We start from the raw sequence: 13,206 nt of genomic DNA, 5'->3' as shown, positions 1-13,206 counted from the left end.
AACTCTGTACCACTGAATGGTGAGAGGAAATGTGGACTCATTTATCTGCTCTTGTAGGTATTTCCTGTTGCTGTTAGTATACAAAATGATAAAAAATGTTACCGCTTCTTTCTGCCACGAAAGATTGAGGCAAATGGGATTAAATGGGGTATCATAGTTACCACTTCCTTCTTCTGAAGCCTATATTAGAGTCGAATCCCTTTTTGAAGAGTGACGGTTTCAGCTTCAAGTGAAGGGAATTTACCAACATTACTAAATCAAAGCCTATTGGAGTTTTTTTTTTAAAAAAGACAGAAGGACCTATTACAGAGACAGTAGGAACTTTAGGAGGCCAAATCAACAGTTTAAGCGTAAAGTTGCCGTCATGAATCTAAATACAGACAGTTTATTTGTTTACTTTAAGATTCAAACCAAACTAAAAAGCCAGGCTAAACATCTTAAAAAAAAAAAGCAAGGTGAAAATGTACAGAATAATCCTGTAGTGTTTAGCGCTACATTTTTAGTCAAATCCTAAAATAAAAACTCTTGAGACTGCTTCACAATGCAATGACAATGAGTTCAAACATATTGAAAAACAAGCCAAGTTCTTCTTAAGCAAAAGAAATCAAATATTCCTAAGTGTCCAAGTCAGTCACTCAACATGCCTTTCAATTACAGTATATATCAAGAAACATCCTTTATAATCTTTATTTGTCTAAAAAAAAGTTATTCATCAATGATCTATCTCATTAACACATCATGTTGCCAGTATTTGAAGTCTATATTTTTAGTAAGCAACCTTTAATCTTTATTAGTATCACTGCATTTTCAAATATATTGTATAAACTCTGAGTTACAAAGTCCTTAAACCTGAAATTTACCAGTGCATGGCATTTAAGTTAATCCTTTCAAAGCTGCAAAAGGAAATACAGGCCTACACAACTCTGCAAGCGTTTCATTGAAGCTTCTCCTTGCTAGCAGCTCTGATACCAGTTTCCCTTCCTGTTTGACTGACAGCTCAATTGCTCATCGCGTGTGAGTGAGCATGGAGCTCGGGGAGGAGCTCACAAAGGTGTGTGCAGGTGATGATTTGCTTAGACGGTAAAGGTACAGTTGCACTGTAAAGTTCCAGCCTAGCACAGCACAGCACAGTTCTACTTCCAGCAACATTTTTCACATTCAGAGCATAGTTTTGTGCAAGGAAAATCAAGGTAAGACATACCAGGAAATTGCATAACCTGCAAACACAAATAATTAATAAACTAGGCCATTACACTGATTTATGTCTGTTATTTGTGGAGCAATGCACGACCTTGGACGAAAAGAATGCCTTTTAGAGCACTTGTGGGCCTTATCATGTTCTGTGAATCAGTGCTGTGAATAGAGGGGACTGCCCAAGGCTATTCTAAAGGTGCCGTGCAGTCACGCACATGTGCTTCATCACAGGGGTGACAACTGAAGGGAAAGCTGCTGACAGCTTCACTAAACACAGGTCTCCCTCCATCTGCCTGTCATGGATAGGCACAGAAAAGAGCTGCTAAGCTGGTAAATATATAACTGAGGCTTGGTAAATATATAAAGATATTTTATTCCAATCTTGGCATGCCCATGAGAGTTTACAAGTCATGCTTGAATTAAAACATCATCAGATTTATGGTATGAAGATAAATGTTATCTTTGAGATATTCTCATAAAAATGAACAGATGGATTAGTTATGCTGATTATTAAACCCTGAAAGTAATTCAAAAGGCAGTAATTCATTGTGTCACTGGCCAGTTTTCTGTGATTTATAACACAATAGGGGCTTTGGCATCTACAAGGACTAGAACACAATGCAGTTCTTGGAAGTGGACTTGAAAATAACCCCACAGAAACTCTACCTGAGTCAGCACTTTGTTCTGAGTTTTCAGTGCAGCAAGAAAACAGCTTCAAAAGAACAAAACTGTTTGCTCAGAGCTGTATGCAAAGTTATTTAAAAGCTGCACAAGTCAATATTTTTGTGTAGACAGTGGATCAGGTGAATACTTTGTAAAGTATTCATGTAAAATGACTTAAGCTGCATAAAGCATTTTAACATCATTGTTCTTGCAGTATAACTTCCTGTTACCATTTTGATTCAGTCTTAGCACTTTTACAAACCTTTGAATAGCAAGCCGCTAATATAAGTGAAAACGCTCTTAGGAACTGTATATATGCTGAGGCATAGTAAGCAGCTATATCATGAACATAATGAAACATCTTACTGCTAGATATTTCCTCCAAGGAGTTGGTAAAGACCAGCCCAGAGGAAAAAGAAAAAGGAAAATGAATATATATGAGGGATTGAAAAAATGCTCAAAATTAAGGTCAGTATTGCGCTAACTGCTTTTGTTTAGCACTGTTGTTAATGGCATTATTCAATTACATCATTAAAGTTGCTTTTACACATTACTCTACAGCCCCAAAGAGACCAAAAGTATAATCTAAAACATAAAAACTATATTTACAGATTCCTCTAAGGAGCAGATGTTAGCATGTTTTACTAAATAAGCTATATGATCATGCTAACAGCTAAAGGCACAATCACTTTATTTTAATTCTTCCAAATAGCCAAAAGTAAATATAAAGATTTTGATTTAAGTTATTACCAGGTTAATATGTCTAACAACAGTAACAATAAATTCCCAAAATAGTTATAATCTTCTACTATGCTAAGCATTTAGCATTTAGCTGACATTAGCCTCCATAGGACAAAACTGTGAACACTCCATTTCCACAAGTGAATTTCCACATTTATTTTCATATTTATTATTTACTTTTTATATTTTAGAAATCCTTACATAAAGAGCCAACCAGCTACAAGTTGTCATGACAATGGTACAATGCTTTGTTTTTTCCTGAAGTTTCACACACTTTACAGCAGCCTCTGCAAATCAACGACATCATTGTTTCAAATCAGGATGGATAGGATTTTTTCCACGACTTCGCAAATACAATGCCCTTTTTTTTAAAAAAGTCTGATGTCATAAAGACTTGTGGTTTCTAATGGAGTACGAAACTCACAGTGTCCATCCATCCATCCATCCATTTTCATCCGCTTTATCCGAGGCCGGGTCGCGGGGGCAGCAGCCTAAGCAAACACACAGTGTCACACATAGTAAATCTACTTTAGATTTTACAGTTTCCATGGAGAATATAAATGGCATTTTTCAGCATCACTGTTGAGCTCTATTGAGCTCTATTCTTTACTCTCTCTATTGCTAAGTTGGTGCAAGATTTTAGTAGAGGAAATAAAAGTAAGTTCAAGAAGTGCAGATACACACACTAACAGAAACACAGAAAAAACACACATTAGGATTGTCTGTATGGCCCTGTCTTGTTAATTACTTTCCATTAGAGATGAATCGGCCCGCCGCCGTGTGATTGGTCTAACTACTCCTACACCAAACGAAACTGTCATCTGGCTTGGCGATGAGACAGGGAGAGTTGAGCGCCAGGGCAAACCCTTTACTTTGGTCCGCCCGCGAGCGCCTCATTACAACAGAGCGACCTCAGTGACTCCAAATGTCAAACTGTCCCACAATAACCTTCCCCCCAACTCTCACCCCAATAATTCCCAGAAGTCCACAAATCCCATGTTTATCTTCTCTTAACTGACGGTGAAAAAAAAAGCACCAGCTTTCCATGTAAAAGCATGAGAATGATGCTAATGAGTGCTTCAAGTATCCTAATGACCTTGCGGATTAACTGAGCGCTCATTGAGGTACTTCTATCTGTACGGTCTTTTCTTGTCTGGCCAAGTTCTAAGGAGGCCCTTGCCAAAGTGTAATCAGCAGCCCGTGAAGGGCATTTTCCCCCTGAATTCTGAATCGGCGTCCATGTCGGATTTTTTGTGTTACTGGTGGTGGAAACCTTTTCAAGGGTTTGCGGAGTCCGACTGAACTGTTGGTGTTTCTTTGGGAAGAATGGGAAGCTTATTACGTGTTCAGCCGCATGACTGCGCTTTTCAAATCCACGCCAACTAAAAACAGCCTTGCCTGCCTCCATCCTCGCAACTGTTGTCAGTCGTTGTTTTTATTGGCTTAATTGAAGAGACTGACAAGAAGCCCATGGAAAATAACCAGTGAATAGTTTTTAATGAATGTGGAGGTGTTTTGTTTTTGCAGATTACTGTGTGAATGGAATGGGGTGAGGATTATGTGAAAATTCATTTTGACGACAAGTTTGATCAAGACCTCTGATATGAAAATTGGTGAAGACATGCTTTTGCTCATTTACCGAGTGCTGCTCCAAGTAGAGCTGTTGTTACAAACGACTGCATCCTTCAGGAAGTGATGAACCACATGACCTCTGATGTTTGTGCACAGTGTGTATATCTAAATCCACCTCATGCACAAAACACAAATCTGTGCAAATACATACAGACAAATGCAGAGGAAAACAGAACACGATAAGCTGCCATTTCTTCCTACTTGCTTGATGAGGCCTAATCTTATCTAGTCTCTGCAGGATTACAGAGTTGCTATTCTAACCCAAACCGGCTCTGTCATTAAAAGTCACTGAAGCTTACTTGTCTCCCCCCTTGTGTTTATCTTTTCCTCCCTGTGCAAGGTGAAAGGTGAAGCAGCACTCAAAGGGAAGCTAACCCGCTTCTCTACGACCCCCTCCCGGGTCCTGTCTTTGGTGTTTTTACAAGAAATTAATGATGACGGACAGATGACGATAGGCTGTTACCCGCAGAGGAGGAAGTCACACGAAGTGTGGCCTCTTGTCCCACACAGAGCTCCTATTTACCATAAGAACCAGACCAGGGATATTTGATGGAGGAGAAAATAGGCAGCTGTGGTTGGCTGTAAGTAGCCAAGCAGAAAGCTCCTAGAGGACAAATGGCCACACACATATCTGGCTCCAAAACCAAAAGCTGACCCTACATTTCAAAAACATAAATCAGCTGTTCACTTTAGCTTCCCTTCTCACTAATACCAGTTTCTTTCAAACCCAATTTCCCAGTAAATGCTGTAATTTAGCATAGCTTTGAGATCATAATAATGTCATCATGAGGGGTTACTTTCAGAAATGCAAAGCAAAAACTGGAGTTGCATTTAGAATAGCATTGGTTTATGAAAGTAGCGGGCGCTTTGTAATTATAGACAGTATCTAAAAGCTTGATGTGGCCACCTTGACGTCACTTATTGTTATGTGAAGTCAGTCACTTACCACTGACATGATAGAAATTATTATTATCGATGTCATAAATAAAGTGAGGAAAAGGGAAATTTTCTGTAAACGTCATGCTTTTTGCCTGTTTTGCATTAGCTACACTTTTTAGACCCCAAAGATTTGTCCATCTTTTATATACAGTCTGTGTGCATAATAGCTGAAAATGGAAAGCAAATTGATTTCTAGATCATTTAAAATCCCATATTTATCTAGATAACATAAGGTTAAAGTGTAAAATGCATTTATTAATTTACTTATCTGAAAAAAAAATTGTGCCATCATTTTAGAAATGCTAGGACAGGAAATGCATCGGGAAAAAAACCTGCAAGAGATGAACAATTTAAAAAAAAAAAGCTTCTTAAATTAAAAATCATTATATACAGAACATAATGTGATAAAAGATTCAGGTAATCTCTGTAGAGAAGGGACAAGCAGTGAATAGCCTTGATCGTCAAACTAAGCAATAATGAAAATAGATCTCCAAAGGTTGATTCTGTTCATCTGGACGTAGCGTTTTCAGTGGGAGAAACATTTCGTCACTCATCCAAGTGACTTGGGTGAAAATGGAAATAGATATGATTCTGTCATGGAAATGAAGGATGTGCCAGTCTAATATTTGGATTGTTTACTGTGACAATAATGAGCTGATTCATACTTTCATTTCATCTGTTCCTCTACATTTACTTTATCACATCCAGCAGCCACAGAGCTTCTGCAAACAAGCTGAAATCCCGTATGAAGCAACAATGGCTTTTCAAAACTACTGAATTTGCCCTACAACGAGTCTTCAACCTCAGTCTGTGACTGGGGAGAGTGCCCGCCCTATGGAAGACATCCTGCATCATCCCGGTCCCCAAAAAGAACCGGCCCAATGAGCTGAATGACTTCCGACCAGTGGCACTGACGTCACATCTTATGAAGACTCTAGAGCGGCTCTTCCTCAACCTCCTCCGACCACAGGTACAACATGCCCAGGACCCACTACAGTTTGCATACAAGGTGGGTGTCGGAGTGGAGGATGCCATCCTGTACCTCCTACACAGAGCCCACTCACACCTGGATGGGGGAAAAGGCACGGTCAGGATCCTGTTTCTTGACTTTTCCAGTGCCTTTAATACCATCCGGCCCTGTATGCTTCAGGAAAAACTGAACAGGATGGAGGTGGACCCCTGCCTGGTGGCTTGGATCTCCGACTACCTCACCGACAGACCACAGTACGTCAGGCTGAAGGACATCACGTCTGACACAGTGGTCAGCAGCACAGGAGCACCACAGGGAACTGTGCTGTCCCCTCTTCTCTTCACCCTGTACACCTCTGACTTCTGCTACAACTCTGAATTATGCCACATTCAGAAGTTTGCAGACGACACAGCCATCATGGGGTGTATCTGGGATGATCAGGAAGAGGAGTACAGAAGTCTGGTGAGGAACTTTGTCGCATGGAGTCACACAAACCACCTGCAACTCAACACCTGTTTTCTTACAGATTTTAAGGACTTGTCTCTCTGCTTATCAAGAAGCTGTAAAAACTGCAAAAACACAATTTGTCTCAAACTTAGTATCAGCAAACGGTCATAGGCCTCAGGTACTTTTTAACATTCTTAATCGCTTTTTTAGTTTATGTGATAATCCTGGAGTTACTTCTTCACCAAGTATGTGCGATGATTTTTTAGCATTTTTCAATAACAAGATCTTATCGATTAGGGCCCTTGTTTCGTTGTCTGTTGTCTCAGTTCAAAGCCCTCCACCTGTGTGTTCAGCTGTCTTAGAGCAGTTTGATCCCGTCTCCCTTAAGGACCTGACCGCGATAGTTAGTGGCCTAAGATCATCACACTGCCCCTCTGATTCTCTTCCCCCGAGTCTGCTCAAAAACACTTTTAATATTGTTGGCCCTTTTATTCTGAAATTGATTAATACGTCCCTTACTACAGGCTGCGTCCCACTATGCTTCAAACAAGCTGTAGTTCAGCCTCTTCTTAAAAAACAAAACCTGGACCCAACTGTTCTGTCTAATTATAGGCCCATCTCAAAGCTTCCTTTTCTATCTAAAGTTTTGGAGAAAGTGGTCTATCTACAGTTGCAGGCACACCTCGATTCTAATATGATCTCAGAAAAATTTCAATCTGGTTTTAAATCATTACATAGCACTGAGACAGCACTTTTAAGGATTTTTAACGATATTCTCTTAACTATGGATTCTGGCAGCCCTGCTGCCCTTTTACTGTTGGACTTGTCAGCAGCTTTTGACACGGTTGACCACGACATCCTGTTATCACGGCTAGAATCGCATGCTGGCCTAAAAGGATCTGCCCTTCAGTGGTTTCGCTCCTACTTGACAGAAAGGTTCTTTTATGTCAATATGGGCCCCCACAACTCCAAATTAGCTCCTCTTAAATACGGCGTTCCTCAAGGCTCTATTTTGGGTCCCGCCCTCTTCGCACTCTATTTGCTGCCATTGGGCTCCATCTTCTCGCGGTACAGCATTTCATTTCATTGCTTTGCGGATGATCTACAGATTTATCTACCTTTAAAATCAGGATCAGATCAACCGCAGCTCTTATTACGCTGCCTTGACGACGTTAAACAGTGGTTATCATTAAATTTTTTACAGCTAAACGAAAACAAAACTGAGGTTGTCATTTTTGGCAATTTCAATCATATCGACAGCACGTTGGGTACCCTCTCCTCGTATTGTAAAACACATGTAAAAAACCTCGGAGTTTACATTGATGGTTCTTTTAAATTGAATAAGCAGGTGAGTGCAGTAGTTCAGTCCTGTTTTTTTCAGCTAAGACAGCTAGCCAGGATAAAGCCATACCTTCCGGCTGACGTCTTCGAGCGTATCATCCACCTTTTTCTTACTTGCAGATTGGACTACTGCAATTCATTGTATTATGGCCTAGATCATGCCACCATCCATCGCCTTCAGATGGTTCAAAATGCTGCTGCTCGCCTGCTAACCGGTACCAAACGGAGAGAGCATATAACCCCAATTTTAGCCTCTTTACACTGGCTCCCTGTCCCCTACAGGATCCAATTTAAACTCTTACTTTTTGTTTTTAAGTCACTCAACGCCCGAGCCCCCCCCTACTTGTCAGAGCTCCTCTCTGCCTATGCTCCAGGAAAACCCACGAGATCTAGTTCAAAACTATTGTTGTCCATTCCACGGACTAACCTCAAATCTCGTGGTGATAGATCCTTCTCTGTGGCAGGTCCCAGACTTTGGAATAGTCTCCCCTTTAATATTAGATCTGCTCAAACTCTTGAGCAATTTAAATCTTTACTAAAGACACACTTTTACGCTCTGGCTTTTAACACATCATGACCCAAGCATTTTGGATTTATCTGAATTAGTTAGTATTGTTTCAATTCTTCTATTTTATTGTTTCTATTGTTATTATTGTATTACACTGTAGTTCTTAATTTTATTGTTATTGTTAAGCACTTTGTGCAGCATCGGCTGTTGGAAATGTGCTATATAAATAAATCTGACCTTGACCTTGACCTTGACCTCAAAGACTAAGGAACTGGTTGTGGACTTCGGGAGGTCTAGAGCAGGTCCACTGCCGGTTCAGATAGAGGGGGAGGAGGTGGAGGTGGTCAACAAGTACAAGTACCTCGGGCTGTGGGTGGACAATAAACTGGACTGGTCATGCAACACAGAGCACCTGTATAAAAAAGCCCAAAGCCGACTGTACTTCCTCAGGAGGCTGAGGTCTTTTAACATCTGCAGGAAGCTCCTGAGGATGTTTTACCAGTCGGTGGTTGCTGGAGTACTTTTCTATGCTGTGGTGTGCTGGGGGAGCAGCACAGCAAAGAAGGACTCATGCAGGCTGGAGAAACTGATCAGGAGGGCTAGCTCTGTGGTCGGCATGAAGCTGGACACTCTGGTGACAGTGGCAGAGAAAAGGACATTAAAGAAACTGATGGACATTATGGACAATGCTGGGCATCCTCTGCACACGGCCATTAACAACCAGAAGAGTCTGTTCAGTGACAGGTTGCTTCTCCCAAAGACAAGAACTAACAGACTTAAAAACTCCTTTGTCCCACACGCCATCAGACTGTTTAACTCCTCTCTGGTGGGGAGAGGGAGGGGAAACAGGAGGACAAAGGAGGGGGGGACAACTAAGCTGTAGTGCCTCTTCACCTCACTGTGCAATACCTTTTGTGCAATACTTTTGTAAATAGTCAACGGTGCAATAGACTCAATACTTGAAATGTGCAATTCACTTGTATTTTTATTTTTATTCCTATTTATTCTATTTATCCCCTTCGTATATTTTATTTATATTGTCTCTGTATTTATATATATGTGTGTGTGTATAACTCTGTAACTTCTGTCGGTGCTGTGCTTTTTTGGAAATCGAATTTCCCAGAGGAACCCACCCGAGGGATTAATAAAGTTCTATCTTATCTTATCTACTCGTCTCTGATGCCTGCAGCCATGAAGAAGTTGTGTAACACAGTATGAACTTGTCCCTATCCCAACATTTTTCAAAAGTGTTGCTGACATCAAATTCAAGCTTTAAAAAAAAGAAAATGGCATGCTTTCTGGTTTTTATTTCCATCCTATCAATTTAACAACATGGTTTTTGAAAGGACAAATGCAGCATACCAAAGCTATGCAAACGCTCTCATTCTTTGTATCACATTACATTGTTGTCTTATGTTTGTGTCTTCATGGCTGGTAAACCCCGAACAAATCCAGCATCAGTCCTCTGAAGCATTAAACTGTGACATATTTTGCCAGTCATGTGAAAACAAAGGGTGTATAAAATGCCCAGCCACAACACTGAAATGATCTGTTGCCCAAGAAGGTGGATGGTGCGGACAGAACATTGGTTTCCGTGGAAATGATTGTCTTTTTCTTCCTTCTTTTAAACTTTTTGGTGTTTAAAGCTGCTTTTAAGTTTCACAGAAACTGTGCTTTTAGATGAACATCCTGGGTTCATTTTGAGAAATGTAATCAGAAGGTCGTCTCACAGGTCGCCTGCTCGGCTGTATTATGACATCCACGGACACCCTTCTGCTACTTTTATCTGGGATTCTCGATGTCTTTCTAATGGCTGGATACCAATAGCTGAAAAATAGTGACTCTACCCTTCTGTAGTTTGGTTCTACACAATCATGGCGAAGATGCTGGAAATTATTACACCCCGGAACAAGTATTAGCTCATAATTGCGATGACGCTTGGAACAAATAAAGCACTGATTGTACTGGAACAATACTTACAGAAGTAGGGCTGGATTTTTGTTTTGGGGCATTAGCAACATCATTACATCACTTGTATTAATCACACAACGGTTAAAGCGGGAACATGTATGATTACACCATGTAAAGTAGACCTGAAACTTGCTTGGGCTGTTTGGCAGAATTATGAATGGAACCAGTGAACGGCTGAAATATGTACATTCAAAACTCTGAAATGCTTCGAGCAAGTAAATATAAAAGTGACATGAATTGATTTGTAGTGAGGAGCATGTTGAATATTTGGTGTGATCATAATTTAGGTTATTTTACAGATCGTGTTGCATTTTCTGTAAATCAGCTGATGCGAAAGACAGTTGTGTGCAGTTCATCAAGGACAGTGCCGGGCCATGAGGCTAGCAGGAAGAAGCCACATGAGATCCTCTATTATACTGAACTCAAGCTCTGAACTGTATATTCTTAGCTTATTGTTTCATTAGGGGATTGGTATTTCCTTTGGGCCCGCAGTTCCTGCTGATGCAGCACTCACAGTCTATCAGACGGAGTCATATGGAAGTAGTTCAGGTTTTTTTTTTTTTGCTGGCATCAGGCAGTTGAGAAAAACAAAGAATATCATCACTTACAAACTGTACTTCAGCACAGGCATGGGCATAATGCATAATGAAGTAAATACAAATTTTAGAAGTCAGAAAGGATTTGCTTTTTGTGTGCTCAAACAAAATTAAGTAACAGCCATTCTGTCTCTGAATTTTGTTTCATGAGTTAATAATTATCGACTGATTCTTAGTTTCTGTTAAGGTGTCTGTTCTCTGTCCACGCAGCGCAGAACGTTTTTGCAGATTTAGAAGAACAACCGAGCAAACAGAAAAGAAAGAAAAGAATTTGGGCAAAGTAAAAAGGGGATCATGCACAGACGCCTCCCTCATCAGCTTGTGCAGTGTTTGAACTGTCTATAACTGCTTTCCTCATCAGATTCTTTGTGTCTGAAACTTCACTTTATTCGCTTCATTTAAAATGTGTGAGCTTTTCATCCAGGCGTCATGATAACACAGGAGATGCTGTCAATCTAGAAAAGTCCAGCACGGTAAATAAAAAAGGCAACACAGCTCTTTTATGTAGATTTTTTAATATCACAGAATAGTGTCCAAGTAATTACTGGCATATATGTGAAGTTGTGCAGTTACAAATGTTTCAGTGAGCATTAACATATAATCCTGTGTACTGTATATGGAAACATGTATGTACATTCATTGCCCATTTGTTCTGTTAAATGGTTTTTGGTTTTGTTTCACTGTCCGCTTTAGTCTACTATAATTATTTTACTTTATTTAACTTTTGTTTAATGTTTTTTATTGCTGGGAAATATATCCTATATCCTAAATCCTTTTACTGATATTAACTGTTTACACTTTCATTCAATTGATCGCAGCATTTTTATATTCTTCCCTATGAAATGTCATGAATTATTGATGTATAACAAATACATAAAGAATCTAGACAAACATTTATAGATGAGGGTGGTACATCAAGTTTTTAAAAAGTCCTACAAAGAGCAATAAATACCACCGTGCAATAAGTAGTTTGTTTCCTAAGCTGGAAACTACTTCCTCTCCACCCACACCCTACCCCTTAGACTGAAAAACCCCCTGACAGAAATATAATAGAGTCCCAGTGGATCTGATTCTATTGAGAGAAGGAAGGGTGGAGGAATACAGAAAGAGCAACACAGCAAAACACATCATCTGAGTTCACGTATGCACATTCTCTTTTTGTATGTGTAATGTGGTCAATTTAACAAAAGGAGCTCTTAATCAAGCCATCATTATTTAATTATTTTAATACATGTAAATTCACTGTTTGGATAACTTCAATTCATCATTCAAAAGCCTCACAGCTACTGTGAGCTACTAATTTGAGTTAATCTGTTAAGCTACTACCGTGCTTAACAGATTTATTTGCCCATCACTCAATATATTGTAATATATACAAAGTGTGCAGCCCATCTGTCTTAAATTAACGGTATTGTTAATTTACCAAAATCATTTTTAATGTTTCTGAAATGGTTAATCTACCAGTATTTTTTCTTTAATTAACATGCAAAATTACATTTAATTACTTGCATTCTTGACCAGAAAAATTAGGTTTAGTGGTTGAAAGCTGTTTGTGTGTCGGCTTAACTTTGGGTATAAAAAAGGGAAATCAGTTCAGTGAATTTAGTAAAAAATAAATTTAAGAAAGAAGTTTTGACAGATTTCTCAAATATTTGTATTTTCTTGTTTTTATTACAGGTGGTCTAATAAATTTCTGTATAACATAAAACTCTTTACTTAAGTGGCAGGAAGTAAGAGTCTCTAAGGAAGTTAATTGGCTAGAGAAGTTAAGCCCAGACGCCACTGAATGACTATAAAGTTATCTTTTTGTTTAGTTATCCAAAAAGGTCTGTGTTCATTTTAGCTGTTGTATATTTTCACTAACGGCAGATGAGGTAAATGGAGTTAAATAGAAGGAAATCCATATGGAAAAGAAATAGTAAAAACATATACGATTTACTCATGAAAGTGGCCACTTTCTCATTACTTTCATATATTTTTTTAGTAAGTATACAAAACATACAAGTTTCATTATATAATTTTTCAAGGGATCTTATATGTGTTTTCACTCTTGTATGCTTTTCATACAAGTTTCATACAAGACAGATAAAAACTTTATAAGATTTATATATATATATCTTTTCCATATGGGAAGCAAAGTTGTAGAAATAAAGCCAAAGTTGAAACTAAGAGTCACGACCCCGGATCTTTGAGAGTCAAAGCAA

The sequence above is a fragment of the Copadichromis virginalis genome, linkage group LG13 (assembly GCF_057382275.1).
Source record: "Copadichromis virginalis isolate Kocher_CV1m ecotype Utaka linkage group LG13, C_Virginalis_male_GT1.1, whole genome shotgun sequence".
Taxonomy (NCBI): Eukaryota; Metazoa; Chordata; class Actinopteri; order Cichliformes; family Cichlidae; genus Copadichromis; species Copadichromis virginalis.
This window is presented reverse-complemented; position numbering follows the sequence as displayed.